The sequence below is a fragment of the Pelodiscus sinensis genome, chromosome 3 (assembly GCF_049634645.1).
Source record: "Pelodiscus sinensis isolate JC-2024 chromosome 3, ASM4963464v1, whole genome shotgun sequence".
NCBI classification, from domain to species: domain Eukaryota; kingdom Metazoa; phylum Chordata; order Testudines; family Trionychidae; genus Pelodiscus; species Pelodiscus sinensis.
In genome coordinates, this window is record NC_134713.1 from 134,034,664 (window position 1) to 134,049,239 (window position 14,576).

General features: G+C 44.1%; 1 protein-coding gene across 2 annotated transcripts in view; it reads right to left on the reverse strand.

Annotated features, from left to right (window-relative positions):
- The window catches only part of AHCTF1 (AT-hook containing transcription factor 1), an 86,085-nt gene extending 72,019 nt beyond the window's left edge, over positions 1 to 14,066 (reverse strand). Inside the window, exon 1 of one of the 2 annotated variants that reach the window (XM_075924913.1) lies at positions 13,817 to 14,066. The gene's annotated coding sequence lies outside the window, so the exon portion shown is untranslated. Of the gene's footprint in view, positions 1 to 12,662; positions 13,649 to 13,816 lie in introns of those variants that run through there. The other variant, XM_075924914.1, reaches the window with a different exon arrangement.
- Positions 14,067 to 14,576: the final 510 nt, after the last annotated feature.

The following is a 14,576-nucleotide window of genomic DNA, read 5'->3' on the forward strand; positions in this document are numbered from 1 at the left end:
GCGCCGCCCCTCGACGCTGAGAGACCAACCCGGCAGCAGGGACCAACCCGGCAGCACCCCAGCTGCTCTGCCCCAGGCGTCCCCAAGTCAGCCGCTGCTGAAACTGACCAGCGGCTGACTCAGGGAAGCCCAGTGCAGAGCATACCAGACCCTCATAGCCCCCCCTTCCAATAGTCCAGTATATCTGATAATCTGGCATCCCCTGGGTCCTAAAGGTGCCAGATTATCGGAAGTTTACTGTAATTGATACTCTTTAATAGTAACAAGTCACCAGGACCAGATGGCATTCACCCAAGAGTTCTGAAAGAACTCAAATGTGAAATTGCGGAACTATTAACTATGGTTTGTAACCTATCCTTTAAATCAGCTTCCGTACCCAATGATTGGAAGATAGCTAATGTAATGCCAATATTTAAAAAGGGCTCTAGAGGCGATCCCAGCAATTACAGACCGGTAAGTCTAGCATCAGTACCTGGCAAATTAGTAGAAACAATAGTAAAGAATAAAATTGTGAGGCATGTAGAACATAATTTGTTGGGCAAAAGTCAACATGGTTTCTATAAAGGGAAATCATGTCTTACTAATCTATTAAAGTTCTTTGAAGGGGTCAACAAACATGTGGATGGAGGTGAACCAGTGGATATAGTGTATTTAGATTTCCAGAAAGCCTTTGACAAGGTCCCTCACCAAAGGCTCTTACGTAAATTAAGTTGTCATAGGATAAGAGGGAAGATCCTTTCATGGACTGAGAACTGGTTAAAAGACAGGAAACAAAGGGTAGGAATAAATGGTAAATTTTCAGAATAGAGAGGGGTAATTAGTGGTGTTCCCCAAGGGTCAGTCCTAGGACCAAATGCTATTCAACTTATTCATAAATGATCTGGAGAAATGCACATTGGAAAAAATAACCCCAACTATACATATAATATGATGGGGGCTAATTTAGCTACAACTAATCAGGAAAGAGATCTTGGAGTCATCATGGATAGTTCTCTGAAGATGTCCACGCAGTGTGAAGCGGCAGTCAAAAAAGCAAACAGGATGTTAGGAAACATTAAAAAAGTGATAAGAGAATAAGATGGAGACTATCTTATTGCCCTTATATAAATTCATGGTATGCCCACATCTTGAATACTGCCTACAGATGTGGTCTCCTCATCTCAAAAAAGATATACTGGCATTAGAAAAGATTCAGAGAAGGGCAACTAAAATGATTAGGGGTTTGGAACGGATCCCATATGAGGAGAGATTAAAGAGACTGGGACTTATCAGCTTGGAAAAGAGGAGATTAAGGGGGGATATGATAAAGGTATATAAAATCATGAGTGGTGTGGAGAAAGTGAATAAGGAAAAGTTATTTACTTGTTCCCATAATATAAGAACTAGGGGCCACCAAATGAAACTAATGGGCAGCAGGTTTTAAGCAAATAGAAGTTCTTCACACAGCAGATAGTCAATCTGTGGAATTCCTTGCCTGAGGAGGCTAGGACTATAACAGGGTTTTAAAAAGAAATAGATACATTCATAGAGGTTAAGTCCATAAATGACTATTAGCCAGTATGGGTAAGGAATGGTGTCCTCAGCCTCTGTTTCTCAGAGGGTGGAGATGAATGGCAGGAGAGAGATCGCTTGCTCATCACCTGTTCATTTCACTCCCTCTGGGACACCTGGCATTGGCCACTGTCGGCAGACAGGGTACTGAGCTGGATGGACATTTGGTCTGACACAGTATGGCCAGTCTTACATTCAATAAATATTTGTTTTGTATTTGGAAAAAAGTCAGATGCATTTATACCATCTGATGATGATGATATATTTTCCATCCCAACAGTAACTAAAGCAGGATATTTAGAAACAACTGCTAAAAATCTCCAGCTTACTTGCATGCAAAAGTTTTAAAAAATACTAATGAGGTGCTCTCTGGACCATTAATGTTGATTTTCAGCAAGTCTTGGAGCACCAAGCTCCACAGGACTGGACAAAAGTTAATATTGTGCCAATATTTAAAAAGGATAATTACAGGACTGTCAGCCTGACACTGATAGAAAAAATAATGCTAATGTGATACTCAAAAAAAAAATTGAAGCAGGGTAATAATTAATGGCAATCGAGATAAGCTTTGGTAAAATAGATCCTGGCAAACTAATGTGATTTTTTGCAAGATTATGAGTTTGGCTGAATACAGTAATAATATGAAGGCAATATATTAAACACTTCTGGTACTGCATGACATTTTGATTAACTAGAATAATACAAAATCCACACAGCACACATTAAATGGAATAAAAACTAGCTAACTGACAGGTCTGAAAATCTAACTGTGAACAGGGAATCATTATCAAGTGTGACCTAGTGTACTTCCCCAGGTATCAGCACATTTTATGATTTTGTGTTTTTTTCAGGGCATTGATTACTTATCAAGTTTACAAGACACAAAAATTGGGGGAGTGGTAAAAAAAAAAAAAAAAAGAGGACAGATCAGTGATATAGAGCAATCCAGATCACCTGACAAGCTAGATGCAAATAAATATGTGTTTTAATATGGCCAAATGTAGAGCAGCGTTCCACATGTGCAGTTGCTCAGGAGAGACTCAAATGCCACCTAACTGATAAGCTGAGCACCCACCGATAGGTTATTCTTACTCGTGACATACACTCGCACATAACTCGATGTGCATAAAAATTTATTCTGCACATAGATGGAAAAAATCCACATGGATGAAAATGATTAATGAGAACACTGAAGTAGAGTCATACTTCCAGAAACAAATAACAGGACATACAGGCTGGAGGCTTGATTCTCATAAGCACTGACTCAAAAGGATTTGTGAGTCATGAGCTCCCTGTGTGATACTGTGGCAAGAAAGGCTCATGTTATCCTTGGAAGTATAAACAGAGCAATAGCGAGTTAGAAGTAGGGAGATTATATTATAAAGGATGTTAAGAAGCAGGTAATTGGCTAATCATGTAGTTGATACAATTTATATTGATTACATGATTAGTTAATAAAGCAAGGTGCTCTGTCCCAGCCTGTGCTGGGTCCAGGAGCTACCCCCACTGCAGCTCTGCAGTTTAAATGTATTAGAAGCCAGGCACACAGGCAGCCCAGCTCTTATTACATTTAAAATGCAGAGTCACAGCAGGGGTCCAGCATAAACTGACACTAAGCAATCCCAGCTTCCACCAGCTCTCGGGGCATGTCTAAACTACATCCCTCTTCCGAAAGAGGAATGTAAATTAGACAGATCAAAATTGCAAATGAATCTGGGATTTGAATTTCCTGTGCTTCATTTGCATAATGGCAGCCACGTGGTCTTTTGAAAAGCTTTTTCGAAAGACCACGAAGCTGCCATTATGCAAATGAAGCACAGGAAATTCAAATCCCGGCTTCATCTGCAATTTCGATCTGTCTAATTTACATCCCTCTTTTGAAAGAGGGATGTAGTTTAGACATGCCCTAGGTCCGCTGTAGCTCTGCACTTTAAATGTATTAAGAGCCACCAGACTCTTACTACATTTAAAATGCAGAGCCACAGCAGGGGTAGCTCCTGAGGCTGGTACAAGCTGGAATTGAGCAGTCCCAGCTCATGCTGGGTCCGGGACCACCGCAGCTCTCCTGTTCTACCCCCGACCCTACATCCCCAACTCCCACTGGCCAATGGGAATGCAGAGTCAGTACTCAGGACAGGAGCAGCATGCAGAGCCCCATGGCACCTGGCTAGGAGCTGGAGCTCTGTGGAAGGGAGCAGAGGCACAGCAGCAGTCTTTCACCTTTGAAATGTACAAGAGCCCCAGTGGGACTCTTGTACATTTCAAAGCAGAAGGGCTGCATGAAGCCTGGGGCCAGCAGGTGACTCAGAGCTTTCCTCCCTCTCCCACTGGCCCTGGGCTCTATTTAACTATTTTAAATGAATAAGAGCCCCAGCAGGGTCTCTTGTACATTTCAAATGCAGAATGCTGCAGAGCACTTCCGCCTTTGAAATGTATCCACAGCCCAGCGAGCTCTTGCTTCATTTCAAAGCGGAAGCACTTTGACTAATCAAACAGTTGATGAAAATTCCATTCACTATTCAATTAGTTGATTAATCTAATTTTAACATCCCTAAGCCACAGTGGGGGTAACCCCCAGAAGCATCCAACCCTTCTAATTGTGTAATCAATAAAAAGTCTATCGACTATGAGATTAGCTGATTACTCATTTCTTAACATCCCTAATCCACAATACAAGAATGATGTTGATAAGTTGAAGAGAGTTCAGAGAAGAATCATGGAACTGTTTAAAGGACTGAAAACATTCTTTATAATGAAAGACTCCAAAAGTTCAATCTATTTACCTTTACTAAGAGAAGGTTAAGAGATTACTTGATCACAGTCTTTAAGTACCTACACGAGGAACAGAAATTTAGTAAGACAGTTCTTCAATTTAGCAGACAAGGTAAAACGAGATCCAATGCCTGGAAACTGAAGCTACATAAATTCAGACGGGAAGTAATGTGAATTTAAAAAAAATAAACAGTGAGGGAAATTAATCATCTGAACAGCTCAAGAAGTGCTGCAATGGATTCTCTATTGGAAAATGTTAAACCATGAATGGGCATTCTAAAACAAATGTTCCAATTCAAACAGGAATTAATTCACAGAAGTTCTATGGCACATATTAAAATATAGGTTGTCAGGCTCAATTATCACAATGATCTCTTCAGGCTTGCCAGATCTATTAGCGTAACATTGAACCTGTAAAAGAGCCATAAAGCAGTAATGAAACCATTTAACAGGCTTGTGCTCACTAGGGATGTCAAAGGTTAACTGGTTAACAGGTGATGCTTACTGGTTCCTGTTAACCAGTGGGGGCTGAAGCAGTTCTCCACGCCAGCCACCCACCCCTCCTTTAATCAGTTAACCAGTTAAACATTATGCTTAACCAGATAACCCATTAAAAGAAATTATACAACCCTAGTGCCATCCCTGAATTTACTGACAAAAACAGCTGTGCATTACTATGTCTACAGGACCTTAGTTTAAAATTTACTTTAAATATTTCATTAGTTTGTTGCTGAAGAGTATAAATATCACATCTCTAAAAATCCTTGTATAGGTATTTTGATGCCCAATCTGAGTATATTCAGCTTTAGCCTTAAATGTTTGGATCTTTAGACAGAGTTCTTTTAAATACGCTCTTTAAAAGACCACCCTTCCTTAAAATACACATTTAAATTTTAATTATTATAATATAAAAACTTGCTTCCAACATTTTCCCATCCTATCTATCTATCTACTTCCCTTTCACCCTTTTTTTAAGAGCGACCTGTCTGTAACTTTTACTAAAAAATCCGCAACAAAATCTAAGCTTTACTTATAACACTAGTAGCAAACTAACATTTTAGTGCATATAAAGTTCTTACATTATCAGTGCATGCTGGGAAAAAGATTTTAGACTGTTGAGATGCCATTTAAAGACAGAAACTGTGTGTAAACAGCCATACCATTAGAAGGAACCAGAAGTACTGTTTAAAAATAAGTTTGGCCCAAGCAGTAACCTAGCTTTCTCAGAGGGCGGGGGGGGGGGGGGGGGGGGAGAGGAGGAAGGGATGTCTATGACACATGCTTTACGCAATATCACAAAAAGACCCTATTTGAAAGTTGTTTAAAGAAGTCTGTGTGTCTATTGCCAGCATAAAAAAAAGGGGCATAATACCAATGGCAAAAAGTGTAACAGATGCAGAGCCTGGTACCAAGAACAAAGCAACATTTTGAAAAAGCTGCTGCTAATAGGGAGAACATTGATGCCATCAGCATTTCTAAATTCTCGGATCTATTGTTTCCTGTGCCAGCAAAAAAGACACAGAATCACAACAGAGAAAGTATTATCTTATCCCATTAGGGATTCTAACAGTGAGGTTTACACGTCTTTATAATTTTGAAATAATGTACTGAATATTTTTATGATATAAAAACCCTTATCTGATATAAGCAGTGGTCCCTATAATTGATTATATCCATGAATGGGATAATTTTCATTATGTGCATCAATATGTAGGTAGAGCTTGCAGGGACTGTGGGGTGACTCTGCCTTACCTGGGCAGCAGTGCTAAGACAAGCTGACTGATGCCTGCCTGTCCTAATGCATCACACAGGCCCAAAAGCCACCAGGAGGTCTGGGGCTTGAAGCTCCCTGGTGTGCCACTCTTGCCCATAAGAACCACATCCCCAACTCCCATTGGCCAATGGGAATGCAAAGTCAGTACTCAGGACAAGGGCAGCATGCAGAGACCCATGGCACCTGGCTAGGAGCTGGAGCTAGCTACTTCCCTGCCAACCCTAGTACAGTACACTTCCGATAATCTGGAACCTTCGGGACCTAGGTGGTGCCGGATATCAGATAGGCCAAACTATCAGGACATACTATAAGATTTTTTTTAGATAGATAGATAGATAGATAGATAGATAGATAGATAGATAGATAGATAGATAGATAGATAGATAGATAGATAGATATACATACACACACACACACACACACATAAAGTGTTTTTAACCCTTTTTATTGCAGCACAAGCACTGTCCAGTGGCAGACTGACACAGTCCCATCCGGTTTCGCTCAGTTCAGCTGCTGCCGCATGACTCTTTTTTGCTGAAGCTGACTAGGCTCTTGCCATTTTGATGACGGACTATCAGGAGCTCCGTACAATTGGATGCCGAACTGTTGGAGTTTTACTGTACAGAGCTCCTCCAGTTGCAGCAGCTCCATACTGGGGTTGGGTTGCGCAAGGCTTAAGGAGAAGCTATGCAGCCACACAGCTTAGAGAGAACTATGCCCATAAGGCATAAAGCTTTTAAAAATATGAACATGCTACTGTTGGTGGCTTTGTTTAATTTAATTCTAACAATAAACCTAATATGCTTTGAAGACTACATTAATGTCTAGTAAGCCAGGAATACAATAAAAACATCTATAAGCAGGGCTCGACAAATAGCGTAATACACCCCAGAAGAGCCACCACAGAGCAATCTGCACATGCGCAGAACCGCGCAGCTGGCGAGCTGGGCTCGCCACCGCTCGGCAAGCCCTGTCTATAAGACACGAAAAGAAGAGTCAAGACAGCAATTTGTAAAAACAAGTCATGGTTTGAACAAGGCACCAAATGGAAATATTAGCTTGGTAATCAATTATAGTTTTAATACATCAAATAAAAGATTTTTGTCACTTCTATGAGGTGAAGATACAATTAAATCAATGGTTTACAAGCTATGGTGAGTGCAGATTCACAGTCCAGGTTTTTCATTGCAAAAGAAGATCCTGCAGGCCTATAAAAGCACATGGAAGCAAGGAACCAGCCTACAAACACTAGAAAGAAAAGAGAAATAGGAGTTGCCCAAAGATACTTAAGCAGCTGGTGGGAGAAGAATGTGCAGAGGAGGAATAAGCCAGCCAGGGACTACATCAAGGGAGTAGTTGAACCAAGCAACAGGGAAAATGAGTTCTCAGAACAGGAGGAAGCAACAGGGAGATGCTGTGCAAGAACAAAGAAGGGGACCATACAGTAGTGAAGCACAGGAGAAGGAACAGGCCAGATGAGAGGGAAGATACACATAAGTATTAGACAGTGACTAACTTTAAAAAAAAAAAAAAAAAAAGAGGTCAAATGCCCATGATATGAGAAATACAAGTACTTATTAAATCCATGTCTATTTTTTCCATTAAGGTAATTGTTGTAGACTGCAAAGAGGAGAAGGGGACAAGAGACTCTGGGACATGGTTCACACCATAAATCTGAAGCGCCTATTTAAGTGAATGCACTCAGATGCAAATGTTAGTGGGTCACTGGTTAACAAATACTCATATAAATTGGAAAATGATGCTCTCTTACTAGAACTAGCATTTTTCTTAAAATTTTTCATTTCAAATTTTAGATACGTTCTACTCAGTTTACTTTTGGCTTCTGGCAGCTATATATGCAGTCAGTTTTACTGTTTTGTTGGTTTGTTGCACTTCCTATTGTGAGCGGCTCTGAAAGAGTTTACTATTGTGCTCTTCTGTCAATCCTGCTGGAAGATATCACCAATGACAAGCAACAGCAAAGCTGAAAATAAAAATGCAGTAACCAGCTGAATGTACAAAGGGAATGGAGAAGGCCAGACCACAGCTAGTTTTGTGTTGCTCTGAAGATCACCCAAATGACCAGAGCTCGCCGAACCACGGAAAGCCCCGCCTGACAGCCACGCATGAGCAGATCGTTCTGCGCATGTGCAGATTGCCCGAAACCGGCTCTTCCGGGTTGCAATCTACTCGCCCGTGGCTCCATTATTTGACCAACTCTGCAAATGACCCTTCTAAAACATCAGTAGAAGAGCAAAACAACCTCTTAAATTTGGGTTGCTTTTTAAAAGGATTGTTTTAATTCCAAATACACTGTTTTAAGTTGACATTTGCAGAAGCATCAAGTTGGTATTGTTCCTTGCAGTTTAAAGCCACTGACATGAGTTATGTTGAAAGTGTATATTAAAAAAGCGAAGTATAACAAAGTGCATAGAATACAGAAAAGTAATGACATGAAATGAAAGATTATCCTAATTAGTGAGATCCATTGCATTTAAAAAAAACAGGTAAAGCACCTAAAAAACAAGGACTCATTTTTGCACCTATCTGACAACTACAAAAACATCCTGATCAACAGGCTAGTTTCTCTGACAAATGTAAGTTACTAATTTAAGAGGCCAAAACTAAACAATGGTAAAAATATAGTTACCTGGAGTTTTCTAGCAAGCGACACAGTTAAGGGCTACGAGTCAAGTGATCAGCATCTGATGGAACTCTGTTCAAGTGAATGCTTCCAATAGCATTCCAAATATGGCACCTATCTTTGCCATTATCTATTTGGAAATGCTAACAGCAGTCTCACAAGGAAATCTCTCAACTCTGCAGGGCCAGATTGAAAACTGAAACTAAAAAGGCTATGTTTTTGGGAGGTGCAACGTGTAGAGGTGGTGTGGGGAATCTAAGGCCTGGCCCCTACTTGCCTGGATCTGGCCCCAGAGTCTCCAGCATTGGGAAGCCCACACCAGCATGCCAATACCCCAGACCACCCCGCTGAGGGGTTGGAGAACACAAAATCTACTAACCTGGGCCTCTCAAGGCTCTGGTGTGTGTGGGGAATGTCTTTCTCCTTCTCAGTTAGGGGTCTCAGAGAGCATTAGAGAGGATTGGGGTTTTTGCTGTTGTTGTTTTGTTTTGCTTCTCACTTGTGTGCAGCCCCCAACTGATTTTTCTGTGGGTCAATGGCCCTGACCTTACAAAGGTTCCCCACCCGTGGTGTAGAGCAAAAAACCTGGGTTCTTCTCTAGGATAGAGTTTATCCTTGACACACTATGGCTTTGTCTACAGCAGAGGCATTTAAAAGTAATTCCCACTAGTTCCAACACCAGTTCAGCTGAACTGATGAAAATTGTGAAGACAAAGCTCCAATGGTTGGCCCCACTTTTAACAGTTTATATTAAGCCTTCTTTTCAGCAGGCTAAAATTATATGTTCTACTAAAATGGTGGAACATATAGTTGTCAGAAGCTGCCAGAGCCTTGTCTGTACTAAAGCTTCCTCCAGGAAAGCTGGGGAATTTTGTAAGTTTTCCCAACATAGATATGACCTAATGGTGATGAACATGGATCTGCTCTGTAATTAATTATGAATACTGTATATTGTTAATGGTTAATAGGTAGGGGCTGGTGTAGCCTCCCACCCACTGCTGCAAAGGTGCCGCTCCAGGCCCCCCCCCCATCCATCCTTGTTTAATCAATTCACTGGTTAACTAATTAAACAGGATTTCACATCCCTAATACAGTAAAACTCCATTGGTCCGGCATCCCTGATGGTCCGACACCATCAGGAACCCGGAAGTGGTCTGGGCAGCTGGACCATTAGAGCTGCTCTGCCCCCAGCTTCCCAGATTCAGCCGTTGCTAAAGCTGACCAGTGGCTGAACTGGGGAAGCCGGGGGGCAGAGCAGCTAAAGTGCTGCTGGTTACCACGTAGCGCTGCCCCTCGGGGCTGTGGGACCCAACCCCGCAGCACCCCAGCTATGCCTGATTCAGCCACTGCTGAAACTGACCAGCGGCTGATTCCAGAAAGCCCGAGGCAGAGCTGCTCTGCCACGGGCTTCCTGGAGTCAGCCACTGGTCAGTTTCAGCAGCGGCTGAATCAGGACGCTTGGGGCAGAGCAGCTGGGGGGCTGCCGGGTTGGTCCCACAGCGCCAAGGTGCGGCGCTACTGGACCAGCCCGGCAGCACTCCAGCTGCTCTACTCCAGGTGTCCCCAAGTCAGCCGCTGCAGATACTGATCAGCGGCTGACTCCAGGAAGCCCAAGTCAGAGTTGCTCTGTCCCAGGCTTCCTGGAGTCAGCCCCTGATCAGTTTCAGCAGCTGCTGACTTGGGGACACCTGCAGCAGAGCAGCTGGAGTGCTGCCGGGCTGGTCCAGTAGTGCCACTCCTCAGTACTGTGGGACCAACCCGGCAGCACCCCAGCTGCTCTGCCCCAGGTGTCCCCAAGAGCAGCTGGGGTCCTGCCAGGTTGGTCTCGCAGCGCCAAGAGGCGGTGCTACTGGACCAACCCGGCAGCACCCCAGCTGCTCTGCCACAGGGATCCTGATTCAGCTGCTGCTGAAACTGACCAGCAGCAGCTGAACCGGGGATTCCTGGGGCAGAGCCGGACTATCGGAAGGGGGGTTATGAGGGGTCTGTGGTGGCATCCCCCCCACACCCCTCATAGCCCTCTCTTCCAATAGTCCGGCATATCTGATAATCCGGCACCCCCTGGGTCCTAAAGATGTCATATTATTGGAAGTTTACTGTATTGAGTTATTGGGACATTAGAGTAGGAGTTCACTGAGTAAATCAACAGGGTTCTCAGGAAACAAGCAGGAAATCAAAGGGACAGCTCAGGTAAAGACATCTTCAGCAAAGACCTGAGGGTTGTCACTGTACAAAGGGAAAGTCACTGGCTCGCTGACTCCACCACTCTCTGAATTCACCAAACTAGTGTGGACAAGCAGGGCCAACACATATCAAAACCCTGGATGGATAAAACTGATTTTCTCTAGTGGGTGGCAGTTGTTTGGGAGCTATTGAAATAGACACACTCTGAAGTACATGAAGCTAGAACTACCTGGCCTATTATTGGCAGCTTTTAGGTAACACGTGCATGTGGAACATTTTAAAAATCCTTTTTTCTCTTATGCTTTGTTCCTATAATTAAGATTCAAAAATACTTTAGTTTAAGAAGGCTATCTGGTGATTACACTCATCCTGGTTTCCAAAATCCAAAGTGAAGAACAGGAAGTGTTCAGAGGGCTGGTGGAGTAAGGGAGCCAGTCAGACCTGCTGGGTACACATGGTAAATACTGTACTATAGCCTCGGACCAAGTGTGAAAACTACAGAACTCCAACCCAGGAGAGGTAAAGACATAAAATCAGATACTTCGGGATGGGTGTTTGGGACAGCATTCAGACACATCAGATAGGCAGAGGTACAGCTAGCCCTGTAAGCATGACAGTAGAATGTTCCTGGCTACAAAAAAACAGGCAGCCAACAGGAGAGTCTGCCACAGGACTGCCCTACTACCTGAGTAAGCCAGAACTTGAGTTTCCAGCTTCCTGCTGCTCCAAAACAATAATTTTTGCAGCTTACACATCAACCAATTTTCCCTTATAGGACATACTTCAGGTCTAGGAATATCATGGGCTATTTTGGAGAAAGTCAATGCAACATGCCTACTGCAGAACAAGTCAAAGAAAGGGCTCAGAGACATACACATAAGGGGAATCCTCAACATGCTCTTTTGCTATGAGGACTAACACAGCGGGGAGAAAAGACATCATCCAAGATATTCTATTTCTACTTTCTTCATTTACTCAAAATCTCAACATTACAGCAACTATCACACTGGACAAGGATAAACAATTTTTTCTGGAACCTGTCAATATTTCAATCAGCCACAGAAAAAAATCTGTTAAAACAATTCGAGGCACTGCAGCTCCCAACTGATGCTGATCCAGGGAGCAGGGGACATAACAGTTCGTACTTAGGGAGGCAACAGTTATTACTCATCAATCTTAGGGCGGGAGTAATGGGCGGTTAAGATATGGCTTACTAACAGTAAAAAGTATGTGTAAAACTCTAGTATATGGGGAGAAATAAGAAGAGTCTGAAGAAAGGGAAATGAGAGAAAATAGCAAGTTCACTTTGGAAAACACCATCCTTCACAATTTATATTACATAAAGAAAACCATTACAAAACTATTTTTCAGTGGTATCCAGTTCTATGGCTTTTTCTTTTTAAACCAGGAAATATTTGATGAATCCTAGAGGGACATTAGGAAGAGAGGAAACTTTAAGCACATGATCAATGAGCTGGCAATTCTGTCATATCCTCTTATAAAAAGAAATAAATAAGCTTATGATTTACTGGTGGTAGCAGTTGGAAAGCTCATCCCTGCCTGTACTCAGAACAAACCCGCCTAGGCGGGTCCCAGGAAGTTTTGAATGGTAACCTTGATATTTAGTATAGAAACTAAACATCACTGTAATAAAGCCACTGGCAAAAGAAAGCTTGCCTATAGACAAATATATGAATCATCAGACCTAATTCACTATTGCTGTTACCCATTACTTACTGAGAATCAAGAGCAAGTCTTCTCCATCCTTACAATCAGCCAACCAAGCTTCTGCATTAGCTTCAATCTCCCACCTCAGCATTTTTTTCTACCATTGCAAAACATGTGTTTAAATAACTTAATTATAGCCAGGCGGGTGAAGAAATTTTTGGGTGTAAAAAGCACGAAAATTATAAGCTCTGTAAAACTTAAAAGAAAAATTCAGTTTTCTCCAAATTTCAATTTCTGGAGTACCTCAGGGTACTCCTACCACAGGTTGAGAAACACTACATTAAACCATCCCTTCCCCTCCCTATCAGACAACCAGCCTTACTTGAATTCTGATTCCAGCCCTTGCTGCAGAGCCCAATTTTCACAGCACCTTCTGGCTTTTGTGTTAGAAAAATTATCAGACAGCAAAGGTTTAAAAGTATTTTTTCTTACTGATGGAAGTTCTGATTTTATGATTTACCTATAGCTTATGAAAAGCAGAAGTGAAATTTTGGTCTGTTTACCACCATTACAATCAGCAACTTTGTACCCTACCAATGGATACATACTCTTAAAAACCATGCACCCAACTGCAGGCATTAGAAAGTTGCACCAACTCTGTGGAGACACACGATGTAGACCAAAAGCCAAACATGCACGGGAACATCACCAGAACAACCCTACATTCTTGGAGGGTCTCCGATTTCACGTGCGAACCTTCCCCTCCTCGCCCACTCCCTAAAACTTCGGGTTATTTTCTTCTGTCCAAAGAGCCCCTTGGATACAGTCTGATGCGGCACACGGGGGGAAGGGGAAGCAGTGTGAGCACCAGGGAGGAGCCCAGCTCGCGCTGCTGCTGCTGCCCCGGGGCTGCGATCCCTCGGCACCATGTGCTCTGCCCGGGCCTAAGCGCAGGCGGGGCGGCACCGAGTGACCCTCCCGCCCCCGGGCTGCACGGGGCGCGGGCTGCGGCCGCTCGCTCGCTCAGGCACCAGGCACCGCCATGTGCGGCGGCGGCTGCGCGGCCCGAGGTCACTTACATAAGGAGCCGGCTCCCCCACCCCCGCCGGGCTCCCAGCGGCTGCCCCCGACCGCTCCTTGCCCGCCCTCCGGCCTGGGTCCGGCGCCCCCCCGGTGCGGAGCCGGCCTAGGCGAGGGGTGGCTGCGGCCCCTCCCGCTAGTACCTGCTGGGGCGGGTGTCACCGCCGCCTGCCTCCCGCCCGGCCCGTCTCCTCTCCCCCGTGCCGGTCAGGGCGGCGGCATCTCGCCGCGGCGGTTAAGGCGGTCGCCTGCCTCTCCCGGGCCTGCCAAGCTCCGCCGCACTCGGTGTCTGCGCAGCAACCCAGCCCCCCCCACGCTCGCCGCTGTGAAGGGAGGGGGGGAATCCGATCTCGCGAGAGCAGCCGCCGCCGCCGCCACTACCGCGGGAATTTTCAAATTCGCAACCTTTCCCCAGGCTCAAGCGGCCCTGAGGGGGAGGAGCGGGAGGGGAGTCGGAACGCAACAGGCGCAGAACTACAAGTACCAGCATGCACCGCTCCATCCACTGCCCGGCGGGTTCCAGTCGCCCGCAAAGCTGTGCATGCCGGGAAGTGTAGTCTCTTCAGAACTACCGAGTTGCTCATCCCTTCTGTCAGGAAGTGCTGTTCTGTGGCCACCCCTGCAGAAACTTGAAGCCTGTCTTCCTTCCTGTTGTATTTTTCTCCTCTTCCTCTTGCCTTTCTTTTTCTTTTCCTTTCTTTTCACACCTAGTCTCTCTCTCACTGGCACAAGCATTCAGTGTCTGGCCTAGGGAACACATCAGGGAGGGCTTATTTGTTCAGAAAAGCCTCTTCCAGAAACCTCTGGCAGACAACAGTTGTTGGATTTCAGTTTTTTTCTTTTTTTTCCCGTGCTTTGATGTTAACTTCCTGAACTCAGCTTGACCATATCTAAATTACAATG